Here is a 14,971-nt window from a genome sequence, read left to right on the forward strand (position 1 = left end):
TTAATATACAGAATGCTTCCCATCTATTAATATACAGAATGCTTCCCATCTACTGATATACAGAATGCTTCCCATCTAATATACAGAATGCTTCCCATCTATTAATATACAGAATGCTTCCCATCTATTAATATACAGAATGCTTCCCATCTATTGATATACAGAATGCTTCTCATCTATTAATATACAGAATGCTACCCATCTATTGATATACAGAATGCTTCCCATCTATTAATATACAGAATGCTTCCCATCTACTGATATACAGAATGCTTCCCATCTATTAATATACAGAATGCTTCCCACCTATTAATATACAGAATGCTTCCCATCTACTGATATACAGAATACATCTCATCTACTGATATACAGAATGCTTCCCATCTACTGATATACAGAATGCTTCCCATCTATTGATATACAGAATGCTTCCCATCTATTAATATACAGAATGCTTCCTATCTATTAATATACAGAATGCTTCTCATCTACTGATATACAGAATGCTTCCCATCTATTAATATATAGAATGCTTCCCATCTATTAATATACAGAATGCTTCCCATCTACTGATATACAGAATGCTTCCCATCTATTGATATACAGAATGCTTTTCATCTACTGATATACAAAATACATCTCATCTACTGATATACAGAATGCTTCCCATCTATTAATATACAGAATGCTTCTCATCTATTAATATACAGAATGCTTCCCATCTACTGATATACAGAATGCTTCCCATCTATTAATATACAGAATGCTTCTCATCTATTAAAATACAGAATGCTTCTCATCTATTAATATACAGAATGCTTCCCATCTATTAATATACAGAATGCTTCCCATCTACTGATATACAGAATGCTTCCCATCTAATGATATACAGAATGCTTCCCATCTACTGATATACAGAATGCTTCCCATCTATTAATATACAGAATGCTTCCCATCTATTGATATACAGAATGCTTCTCATCTATTTATATACAGAATGCATCCCATCTATTAATATACAGAATGCTTCTCATCTATTTATATACAGAATGCTTCCCATCTACTGATATACAGAATGCTTCCCATCTATTAATATACAGAATGCTTCCCATCTATTAATATACAGAATGCTTCTCATCTATTTATATACCGAATGCTTCCCATCTATTAATATACAGAATGCTTCTCATCTATTAATATACAGAATGCTTCCCATCTATTAATATACAGAATGCTTCCCATCTATTGATATACAGAATGCTTCCCATCTATTAAAATACAGAATGCTTCTCATCTATTAATATACAGAATGCTTCCCATCTATTAATATACAGAATGCTTCCCATCTATTAATATACAGAATGCTTCCCATCTACTGATATACAGAATGCTTCCCATCTATTAATATACAGAATGCTTCTCATCTATTGATATACAGAATGCTTCCCATCTATTGATATACAGAATGCTTCCCATCTATTAATATACAGAATGCTTCCCATCTATTAATATACAGAATGCTTCCCATCTATTAATATACAGAATGCTTCCCATCTATTAATATACAGAATGCTTCCCATCTATTAATATACAGAATGCTTCTCATCTATTAATATACAGAATGCTTCCCATCTATTAATATACAGAATGCTTCTCATCTATTGATATACAGAATGCTTCCCATCTATTAATATACAGAATGCTTCCCATCTATTAATATACAGAATGCTTCTCATCTATTAATATACAGAATGCTTCTCATCTATTAATATACAGAATGCTTCCCATCTACTGATATACAGAATGCTTCCCATCTATTAATATACAGAATGCTTCCCATCTATTAATATACAGAATGCTTCCCATCTATTAAAATACAGAATGCTTCCCATCTATTAATATACAGAATGCTTCCCATCTATTAATATACAGAATGCTTCCCATCTATTAATATACAGAATGCTTCCCATCTATTAATATACAGAATGCTTCCCATCTATTAATATACAGAATGCTGCCCATCTATTAATATACAGAATGCTGCCCATCTATTGATATACAGAATGCTTCCCATCTACTGATATACAGAATGCTTCCCATCTATTAATATACAGAATGCTTCCCATCTATTAATATACAGAATGCTTCCCATCTATTAATATACAGAATGCTTCCCATCTATTAATATACAGAATGCTTCCCATCTATTAATATACAGAATGCTTCCCATCTATTAATATACAGAATGCTTCCCATCTATTGATATACAGAATGCTTCCCATCTATTACTATACAGAATGCTTCCCATCTACTGATATACAGAATGCTGCCCATCTACTGATATACAGAATACATCTCATCTACTGATATACAGAATGCTTCCCATCTATTAATATACAGAATGCTGCCCATCTATTAATATACAGAATGCTTCCCATCTACTGATATACAGAATGCTTCCCATCTATTAACTTACAGAATGCTTCTCATCTATTAATATACAGAATGCTGCCCATCTATTAATATACAGAATGCTTCCCATCTATTAATATACAGAATGCTTCTCATCTATTGATATACAGAATGCTGCCCATCTATTAATATACAGAATGCTTCCCATCTATTGATATACAGAATGCTTCCCATCTATTAATATACAGAATGCTTCCCATCTATTAATATACAGAATGCTTCCCATCTATTAATATACAGAATGCTGCCCATCTATTGATATACAGAATGCTTCCCATCTATTAATATACAGAATGCTGCCCATCTATTGATATACAGAATGCTTCCCATCTATTGATATACAGAATGCTTCCCATCTATTAATATACAGAATGCTTCCCATCTATTAATATACAGAATGCTGCCCATCTATTAATATACAGAATGCTTCCCATCTATTAATACACAGAATGCTTCCCATCTACTGATATACAGAATACTTCCTATATATTAATATACAGAATGCTTCCCATCTATTAATATACAGAATGCTTCCCATCTACTGATATACAGAATGCTTCCCATCTATTAATATACAGAATGCTTCCCATCTATTAATATACAGAATGCTGCCCATCTATTAATTTACAGAATGCTTCCCATCTATTAATATACAGAATGCTTCCCATCTACTGATATACAGAATGCTTCCCATCTAATATACAGAATGCTTCCCATCTATTAATATACAGAATGCTTCCCATCTATTAATATACAGAATGCTTCCCATCTACTGATATACAGAATACTTCCTATATATTAATATACAGAATGCTTCCCATCTATTAATATACAGAATGCTTCCCATCTACTGATATACAGAATGCTTCCCATCTATTAATATACAGAATGCTTCCCATCTATTAATATACAGAATGCTGCCCATCTATTAATATACAGAATGCTTCCCATCTATTAATATACAGAATGCTTCCCATCTACTGATATACAGAATGCTTCCCATCTAATATACAGAATGCTTCCCATCTATTAATATACAGAATGCTTCCCATCTATTAATATACAGAATGCTTCCCATCTATTGATATACAGAATGCTTCTCATCTATTAATATACAGAATGCTACCCATCTATTGATATACAGAATGCTTCCCATCTATTAATATACAGAATGCTTCCCATCTACTGATATACAGAATGCTTCCCATCTATTAATATACAGAATGCTTCCCACCTATTAATATACAGAATGCTTCCCATCTACTGATATACAGAATACATCTCATCTACTGATATACAGAATGCTTCCCATCTACTGATATACAGAATGCTTCCCATCTATTGATATACAGAATGCTTCCCATCTATTAATATACAGAATGCTTCCTATCTATTAATATACAGAATGCTTCTCATCTACTGATATACAGAATGCTTCCCATCTATTAATATATAGAATGCTTCCCATCTATTAATATACAGAATGCTTCCCATCTACTGATATACAGAATGCTTCCCATCTATTGATATACAGAATGCTTTTCATCTACTGATATACAAAATACATCTCATCTACTGATATACAGAATGCTTCCCATCTATTGATATACAGAATGCTTCCCATCTACTGATATACAGAATGCTTCCCATCTACTGATATACAGAATGCTTTTCATCTACTGATATACAAAATACATCTCATCTACTGATATACAGAATGCTTCCCATCTATTGATATACAGAATGCTTCTCATCTATTAATATACAGAATGCTACCCATCTATTGATATACAGAATGCTTCCCTTCTATTAATATACAGAATGCTTCCCATCTACTGATATACAGAATGCTTCCCATCTATTAATATACAGAATGCTTCCCACCTATTAATATACAGAATGCTTCCCATCTACTGATATACAGAATACATCTCATCTACTGATATACAGAATGCTTCCCATCTACTGATATACAGAATGCTTCCCATCTATTGATATACAGAATGCTTCCCATCTATTAATATACAGAATGCTTCCTATCTATTAATATACAGAATGCTTCTCATCTACTGATATACAGAATGCTTCCCATCTATTAATATATAGAATGCTTCCCATCTATTAATATACAGAATGCTTCCCATCTACTGATATACAGAATGCTTCCCATCTATTGATATACAGAATGCTTTTCATCTACTGATATACAAAATACATCTCATCTACTGATATACAGAATGCTTCCCATCTATTGATATACAGAATGCTTCCCATCTACTGATATACAGAATGCTTCCCATCTACTGATATACAGAATGCTTTTCATCTACTGATATACAAAATACATCTCATCTACTGATATACAGAATGCTTCCCATCTATTGATATACAGAATGCTGCCCATCTATTAAAATACAGAATGCTTCCCATCTATTAATATACAGAATGCTTCCCATCTATTAATATACAGAATGCTGCCCATCTATTAATATACAGAATGCTTCCCATATATTAATATACAGAATGCTTCCCATCTATTAATATACAGAATGCTTCCCATCTATTGATATACAGAATGCTTCCCATCTATTAATATACAGAATGCTTCTCATCTATTAATATACAGAATGCTTCCCATCTACTGATATACAGAATGCTTCTCATCTATTGATATACAGAATGCTTCCCATCTATTAATATACAGAATGCTACCCATCTATTGATATACAGAATGCTTCCCATCTATTAATAAACAGAATGCTGCCCATCTATTAATATACAGAATGCTTCCCATCTATTAATATACAGAATGCTTCCCATCTATTAATATACAGAATGCTTCCCATCTACTGATATACAGAATGCTTCCCATCTATTAATATACAGAATGCTTCTCATCTATTAATATACAGAATGCTTCCCATCTATTAATATACAGAATGCTTCCCATCTATTAATATACAGAATGCTTCCCATCTATTGATATACAGAATGCTTCCCATCTATTGATATACAGAATGCTACCCATCTATTGATATACAGAATGCTTACCATCTATTGATATACAGAATGCTTCCCATCTACTGATATACAGAATGCTTCCCATCTATTAATATACAGAATGCTTCCCATCTACTGATATACAGAATACATCTCATCTACTGATATACAGAATGCTTCCCATCTACTGATATACAGAATGCTTCCCATCTATTGATATACAGAATGCTTCCCATCTATTAATATACAGAATGCTTCCTATCTATTAATATACAGAATGCTTCTCATCTACTGATATACAGAATGCTTCCCATCTACTGATATACAGAATGCTTCCCATCTACTGATATACAGAATGCTTCCCATCTATTGATATACAGAATGCTGCCCATCTATTAATATACAGAATGCTTCCCATCTATTAATATACAGAATGCTTCCCATCTATTAATATACAGAATGCTGCCCATCTATTAATATACAGAATGCTTCCCATCTATTAATATACAGAATGCTTCCCATCTATTAATATACAGAATGCTTCCCATCTACTGATATACAGAATACATCTCATCTACTGATATACAGAATGCTTCCCATCTATTGATATACAGAATGCTGCCCATCTATTAATATACAGAATGCTTCCCATCTATTAATATACAGAATGCTTCCCATCTACTGATATACAGAATGCTTCCCATCTATTAATATACAGAATGCTTCCCATCTATTAATATACAGAATGCTTCCCATCTATTAATATACAGAATGCTTCCCATCTATTAATATACAGAATGCTTCCCATCTACTGATATACAGAATGCTTCCCATCTACTGATATACAGAATGCTTCCCATCTATTAATATACAGAATGCTTCCCATCTATTAATATACAGAATGCTTCCCATCTATTAATATACATAATGCTTCCCATCTATTGATATACAGAATGCTTCCCATCTATTGATATACAGAATGCTTCCCATCTATTAATATACAGAATGCTTCCCATCTATTAATATACAGAATGCTTCCCATCTATTGATATACAGAATGCTTCCCATCTATTAATATACAGAATGCTTCCCATCTACTGATATACAGAATGCTTCCCATCTATTAATATACAGAATGCTTCTCATCTATTAATATACAGAATGCTTCCCATCTACTGATATACAGAATGCTTCCCATCTATTAATATACAGAATGCTTCCCATCTATTAATATACAGAATGCTTCTCATCTATTAATATACAGAATGCTTCCCATCTATTAATATACAGAATGCCTACCATCTATTGATATACAGAATGCTTCCCATCTATTAATATACAGAATGCTTCCCATCTACTGATATACAGAATGCTTCCCATCTATTGATATACAGAATGCTTCCCATCTATTAATATACAGAATGCTTCCCATCTACTGATATACAGAATGCTTCCCATCTACTGATATACAGAATGCTTCCCATCTATTAATATACAGAATGCTTCTCATCTATTGATATACAGAATGCTTCCCATCTACTGATATACAGAATGCTTCCCATCTATTAATATACAGAATGCTTCCCATCTGTTAATATACAGAATGCTTCCCATCTATTAATATGCAGAATGCTTCCCATCTATTGATATACAGAATGCTTCCCATCTATTAATATACAGAATGCTTCCCATCTATTGATATACAGAATGCTTCCCATCTACTGATATACAGAATGCTTCCTTTCTATTAATATACAGAATGCTTCCCATCTATTGATATACAGAATGCTTCCCATCTATTAATATACAGAATGCTATGCTGCCCATCTACTGATATACAGAATGCTTCCCATCTATTAATATACAGAATGCTTCCCATCTATTAATATACAGAATGCTGCCCATCTATTAATATACAGAATGCTTCCCATCTATTAATATACAGAATGCTTCCCATCTACTGATATACAGAATGCTTCCCATCTACTGATATACAGAATGCTTCCCATCTATTAATATACAGAATGCTTCCCATCTATTAATAAACAGAATGCTTCCCATCTATTAATATACAGAATGCTTCCCATCTATTGAAATACAGAATGCTTCCCATCTACTGATATACAGAATGCTTCCCATCTACTGATATACAGAATACATCTCATCTACTGATATACAGAATATATCTTGCCTACTGATATATATTGAATACATCCCATTTATTCATATGCTCAACGTGTAGCATCAGTAACTTCTGCCCTAAAAGAGGCGTTCTGGAAGCGCATCCAATGGGAGGACCTCCCATTGTACATTACATACAGTTTCAAGCATGTAAATGATAGTTACTGTATATTGATTTGCTACTGTGCCATCTCTATGTACCGGAGCCATGACTGTGATGGATGCTGCAGTGCTTTTACAGTGAGATATATTTATCTCAGTTTCCTAGCAGAAAGAATGAACACAAAGTAATACAGTCCAGTACAAAACACATCTGTAACCCAGACCAAGACCCATCTATGTTTCAAATGCCAATTAATATCAACCATTCAATATCTGATTATAATTCCCTAATATAAATACTCTATAATATTCTAATACAAAGTGATGCAGAAGTTGTAATTGAGGACCTCTGCTGTATCATCCTTGCAGCAAGCTTATGGTAATGCGTCAGTCTTTTCCTTTTTATCCTTTTTATATATGAATATCTAAGTTCTTGCCTCTGATAATAGATGTAGCAGGGCTGATTTTTGACACTTGACTATTTTAGGTTTATATACACTAGTACAGTTTTCAGAGTCAACTGCAGGAGTCGATGGAATTGAACAAAATTCTAAATCGTCCCTTTAGGGTGGAAAAAACGAATGCAGTTTCAGGTGGTGTTTGATATGGACTTTTCATCTAAAGCCAAACAGTGGAATGAGTAAAAAAAATCATCATCCCTTTATATTTTCCATACCTTTTGAAAACTGCACCAGAGACCACCATTAAAAAACATGAGTGATCCCACCCTTAGGGTACAACCAGGCTTCTTGATGCAGTGAATTCAAAAAAGAGGACAAATCGTACGTGTCCTTTATACAGTACTTTCTCTCCTTCTATGATCCACACCTGATTTTGGCTTCCAAATCTGCATGCTGAAATCTAAAACTGTGAACATACCCTGAAAAACATCAACAGTTCCAACCCCCCTCAAAAACAAAAAAGTAAACCCTGCATGTATGAAGGCAGCCTGCCTCATCTGTACATGGTGATGCCTCCAAGTTCAGATAATGCAGTAAATTCCCTGATAACCCCACAGTGGTATCACATTGAGTTCTACTCATGCTCACTTCTACTACATCTGGCAGACTTAGCTCTGCTTCATCTGACAAAGAGGATAGTTTCAACTGACATTCAAAGCTGAATTTCTCATTGAGCCATTCTTTTTCTGCTTTGTAATATCTCGCTGATTTAAAGACAACGCATGAGGCTTCTCTGCAGTGCTACGGGAAGACGTTGTGATATGTGTGTATGTGCGCTATACTTCTTAGTATAAACACAATATATTTCTTAGTATACACACAGTATATTTCTTAGTATACACACAGTATATTTCTTAGTATACACACAGTATATTTTAAAATCAGTCAAGTCAACCAATGCCTTGCAGGGAACTAGAGAACAGAGAAACTTCCTGAGAACCACCACGAATATAAACTTAGGATTAGTCAAATAGCAACAAGCTTTCTACTTTGATGATTAAATAGCATTGATTTCTATAGAATGACTGCAGTGGTCTTTAAAGTTCACTCAGAACAACATTTTTCCACCCACGTGCCACCCAGAGCTCTATTGATTTGCATTGCTTCACCCACAGAACATTTTATATAGCAAATACCAGCTGTCTGATAACAGGTTTCCAGGGACACAAAGTATCTTGAAGACAGTTGTTACTGGGTAACATGGTATCATGAAAACATCTCTCTATGAGAAAACATGGTATAACATTTCATATGTTGAGCAGCATAGAACACGTCTCTACATAGAGAACCAGAACATATGACGAGACATGGTCATACAGTACGTGCACTGTTCCAGTTCTGGGAAGCTTGTTGAATTCCAGACGCAGAGTAATTAGCCATGGGGGGTTCTGTATATAGCACAACTCCATGCAACGAGATGAGGATGAAGCCAGACAAGCTTTGGCTACAGAAGCTGGCAGACAAAACTCACCAGTGCTGACGCTTTCACAAGCCCAGTAGACACTTCCCGTACAGTCGACGTTGCTGCTTTGATAAGCTCGCTACTAGAGAGCCTTGCATCTGTTCCCTGTGTGATTGCTCACTGCAGTTTCTCCCATTACTCCATCACCCAGGAATGGCTCTGACACATCCTCTCACCAGCACCGCCGCCTTTCCAGGCTCAGGTACGAGGTGTCGTCGCTTTACCAAGGTCACATGTAGAAGAAAATGAAGCAGGATGTAACGAGAATGAGAAAGTCAGCAGCATGGGAAGAGACGAGAGAGGAATGCTTCCCTACAGCAACTGCTTATTTCCAAACACGGTGATATGCTGAGTGCAATTTAAAGCTCCAGGAAGTGGAGGTTACAAGGGGAATGGGATTGGATAATAAAAACAGGACTGTGTCCATCCAGAACATCTCCACAAAGTGTCGCCTTCCGATTCTAGAAGACTTCTAATCGAGTTCATAGGTCAAGAGTTATGTGTTTCATTACAGAAGCAGCAAGATTAGTAAAGACATGGAAATGACTTCAGGATTTCTCCTTTGATTTATTTTCTTTTTTTAACTTCACATGAATAAGACTGAGCAGTTTCCAAGCTGGGCAGGAAATTCCTGGAAAAATGTCTGAACAATGCCTTCAGACGTTTCTGTCACCAAATCTAAGTCTTTAGATGTGCACAGAGCAACACTAATGCCATATGTACTTTAAAGCAAGGACTGTCAAGATACGGTATAATATATCTATATTAAAGGGGTTGTCTCATCTGATACATTGGTGGAATATCACTAGGATAAGTCACCAATGACGTATAGGTACAGGTCCCACCTCTGGGACACACACCAATCTCCAGAACAGAATCCCCAAAGTGACTGCATGGCCTCCCTCCATTCCTTTCCATTGGACTGCCGAAAATAGCCGAGCGCTGGCTTGGTTATCTTCGGCAGTCCTATAAGAAGGGTAAGGAGCAGTGGTCGAACCTGCATGGTGACCACCGGCTATTTTTGGAGCTCCCAAAGAAATGAATGGAGAGCACGCTGCACATGCACAGTGTGCTCTCCTTCACTTTCGGGGTCCCATTTTAGAGATTGGTGAGGGTCTCAGATGTGGGACCTACAACTATCTGACTCTGATAGCATATCCTAGTGATATGCCACCGAAATCCCAGATAAAATAACCTCCTTAATCGATTAACAAAGATGCTACTTGATATCACAAAGTTTGGAAAAACTGAGCACTTAACAGTTTACTCTGGACAAAACATTTAGCAAAATCATCTACAGGCTATAGATTGGTTTAAAAGAAATAAATAAATAAGTCTAACAGGAAAATGGCTTATGTGTTGTGCCACCCAGTATGGCCGTAGAACCTAAAAGCAGCAATACACTTTGTATGAAAAAATTATGACTAAAGCATAAGAAATTGAGTTCTTTGCCTTATACCTGCCACAAGGATGGATGCACCTTCAAGCAGTGAATTGAATCCCTAGAGTATTCTTGGATTGTAACAGTAGAAAATGTACTTTAGTAAGAAATAGATGTTGTCAACAAGAGGTCAGTAGAGGTACCAAGTGCAAAGAGAATGATAAACTCCATAGAGAGCCAGAGTCAGAACTGTAGAACCAGAGGTAGATTTACATCAATCCAAAGGAACAAAGTAATAAGCAGGTCTGAGTCCAAAGGTCAGCTATGAGAAACAGCTGGCCTCCGTAGATAGAGACTAAACCTAACGTTAAGTCTGCAGACCAGGAAGTGGATTTCAACCTGCCATCCATGACGTCTTCAGGCACTGGATGCTTTGGCAACCTGGCATTGCACTGCATTAAATCCAGACGAGAGTCTGGTATGGGCCAGAAATGTAGAAGAGCTTGCTAAAACCTGGGCAATTGGGTAAATTATACGTAGGATAATAGGTAATGATAGGGAGTCAAAGAAAATGGTGAAGAGAATCCCCATAGTGGAGGAACTCAGGTGATATTACATGAATATAACTATAGACTAAACTACATTTTGTCCAACCCTACCATAGAGATAAGAAAGGCTGCCAAACAATATATCTAAATAAAACCAACATAAGCATAACCCAAGAGGGGCAATATTTTATCTTAAAGTGTAACTGACATTTAAATTTTTCTTTGTAACAGATTTTGTCCGGTAGAAGCTGGAAAGTGCCCGTATCACCGACAGATCCCATTATAGTCAATAAGTTCCGCTAATGCATGGCTGTGTCCATCCGACTATGCTGGATCCAGTGAATTCCAGCAGGCTGCTACTCTGCCAGAACAGCCTGCCAGATCAGTTAAACACAGATGCGAATTATCTCTTAGCAGCACTCTCGAAATGGGCGTCACTAAGAAAAACCCAAGTTCAGTGTTCAGCACAGCGCAATACTGAACAGTAAAGATGCTGGACTCATTGATACTGCCCTCACTTCCTCTCTCAAATATCTCTCTGTCTGTCTGTATCTCTCTCTCTCTCTCTCTCTCTCTCTCTCTCTCTATATATATATATATATATATATATATACAGGGAGTGCAGAATTATTAGGCAAGTTGTATTTTTGAGGATTAATTTTATTATTGAACAACAACCATGTTCTCAATTAACCCAAAAAACTCATTAATATCAAAGCTGAATATTTTTGGAAGTAGTTTTTAGTTTGTTTTTAGTTTTAACTATTTTAGGGGGATATCTGTGTGTGCAGGTGACTATTACTGTGCATAATTATTAGGCAACTTAACAAAAAACAAATATATACCCATTTCAATTATTTATTTTTACCAGTGAAACCAATATAACATCTTAACATTCACAAATATACATTTCTGACATTCAAAAACAAAACAAAAACAAATCAGTGACCAATAAAGCCACCTTTCTTTGCAAGGACACTCAAAAGCCTGCCATCCATGGATTCTGTCAGTGTTTTGATCTGTTCACCATCAACATTGCGTGCAGCAGCAACCACAGCCTCCCAGACACTGTTCAGAGAGGTGTACTGTTTTCCTTCCTGATAAATCTCACATTTGATGATAGACCACAGGTTCTCAATGTGGTTCAGATCAGGTGAACAAGGAGGCCATGTCATTAGATTTTCTTCTTTTATACCCTTTCTTGCCAGCCACGCTGTGGAGTACTTGGACGCGTGTGATGGAGCATTGTCCTGCATGAAAATCATGTTTTTCTTGAAGGATGCAGACTTCTTCCTGTACCACTGCTTGAAGAAGGTGTCTTCCAGAAACTGGCAGTAGGACTGGGAGTTGAGCTTGACTCCATCCTCAACCCGAAAAGGCCCCACAAGCTCATCTTTGATGATACCAGCCCAAACCAGTACTCCACCTCCACCTTGCTGGCGTCTGAGTCGGACTGGAGCTCTCTGCCCTTTACCAATCCAGCCACGGGCCCATCCATCTGGCCCATCAAGACTCACTCTCATTTCATCAGTCCATAAAACCTTAGAAAAATCAGTCTTGAGATATTTCTTGGCCCAGTCTTGACGTTTCAGCTTGTGTGTCTTGTTCAGTGGTGGTCGTCTTTCAGCCTTTCTTACCTTGGCCATGTCTCTGAGTATTGCACACCTTGTGCTTTTGGGCACTCCAGTGATGTTGCAGCTCTGAAATATGGCCAAACTGGTGGCAAGTGGCATCTTGGCAGCTGCACGCTTGACTTTTCTCAGTTCATGGGCAGTTATTTTGCGCCTTGGTTTTTCCACACGCTTCTTGCGACCCTGTTGACTATTTTGAATGAAACGCTTGATTGTTCGATGATCACGCTTCAGAAGCTTTGCAATTTTAAGAGTGCTGCATCCCTCTGCAAGATATCTCACTATTTTTGACTTTTCTGAGCCTGTCAAGTCCTTCTTTTGACCCATTTTGCCAAAGGAAAGGAAGTTGCCTAATAATTATGCACACCTAATATAGGGTGTTGATGTCATTAGACCACACCCCTTCTCATTACAGAGATGCACATCACCTAATATGCTTAATTGGTAGTAGGCTTTCGAGCCTATACAGCTTGGAGTAAGACAACATGCATAAAGAGGATGATGTGGTCAAAATACTCATTTGCCTAATAATTCTGCACGCAGTGTATATATAGTAAATGTAGTCTGCCCTGTCTACTTGCCAATTGTATACTGTCAGTGGTGGGCGCTGGCAGTGTATGATCGTTCTGTATCCCCAGAGTGTTTTTCTACATCTTGAATGGAGTCCATCTGTGGTAAGTTCAGTTGACTGCACATGATTTGGAAAGACACATCCCCTAGCTATATAAGGTCTCACAGCTGACAATGCATGTCAGAACCAAAAACCAAGTCATGAGGAGAAAAGAACTGCCTGTAGAGACAGGATTATATGGAGGTACAGATCTGGAAAGGGTGCAAATAATTTCTGTTGCACTGAAAGTTTCCAAGACCACAGTGTCCTCAATAATTCTCCAATGGAAGAAGTTTGGAACAACCAGGACTCTTCCTAGAGCTTGCTGCACAACCAAACTATGTAATTGAGGCAGAAAAGCCTTGGTAAGAGAGGTGACCAAGAACCCAATGGTTACTCTGGCTGAGCTCGAAAGATCCTGTATGCATATGGAAGAAACTTCCAGAAGGTCAACTATCACTGCAGCACTACACTAATCTCAGCTTTATGGCAGAGTGGCCAGAAAGAAGCCTTTGCTCAGTAAAAGACACATGAAAGCCCATCTGGAGCTTGCAAAAAAATCACCTGAAGGACTCTCAGAATGTGAGAAACAATATTCTCTGGACTGATGAAACCAAGATTAATATTTTTGGCCTCAACTCTAAGTGTAATATTTGGATGAAATGAAGCATTGCCCAATACCATTCTTACAGTGAAACATGGTGGCGGCAGCATACTGTTGGGGGTGGTGGTTGTTTTTCAGCATCTGGAACCGGAGACTGGTCATGGTTGAGGAAAAGATGAATAGAGAAAAGTACAGATATATTCTTAATAAATACCTGATCCTGAGTGCTCAGGACATCAGACTTAGCCAAAGTTTTACCTTCAAACAAGACAATGACCCTAAGCACACAGTCAAGACAACACAGGAGTGGTTTAGGGACAACTCTGTGAATGTACTTGAGGGGCCCAGCCAGAGCCCTGATTTAAACCCAATAGAATATCTCCAGAGAGACCTGAAAATGGCTGTCTACCAATGGTCTCCATTCAATCTGAATGAGCTTGAGTGGATCGGCAGAGAACAATGGCAGAACCTCCCTGCTATTACAGCAATCAAACGCTTCCTATAATTGCAGACCAGCTT

General features: G+C 36.9%; 1 protein-coding gene across 3 annotated transcripts in view; it reads right to left on the reverse strand.

Moving 5' to 3' along the window:
• The window catches only part of ARHGAP24 (Rho GTPase activating protein 24), a 748,539-nt gene that overhangs the window by 218,203 nt on the left and 515,365 nt on the right, over positions 1-14,971 (reverse strand). Inside the window, exon 1 of one of the 3 annotated variants that reach the window (XM_040417988.1) lies at positions 9,688-10,145. The exons of the other annotated variants lie outside the window; for them this stretch is intronic. The gene's annotated coding sequence lies outside the window, so the exon portion shown is untranslated. Of the gene's footprint in view, positions 1-9,687; positions 10,146-14,971 lie in introns of those variants that run through there. 3 annotated transcript variants of the gene reach the window in all.

Source organism: Bufo bufo, chromosome 2 (assembly GCF_905171765.1).
Source record: "Bufo bufo chromosome 2, aBufBuf1.1, whole genome shotgun sequence".
NCBI classification, from domain to species: domain Eukaryota; kingdom Metazoa; phylum Chordata; class Amphibia; order Anura; family Bufonidae; genus Bufo; species Bufo bufo.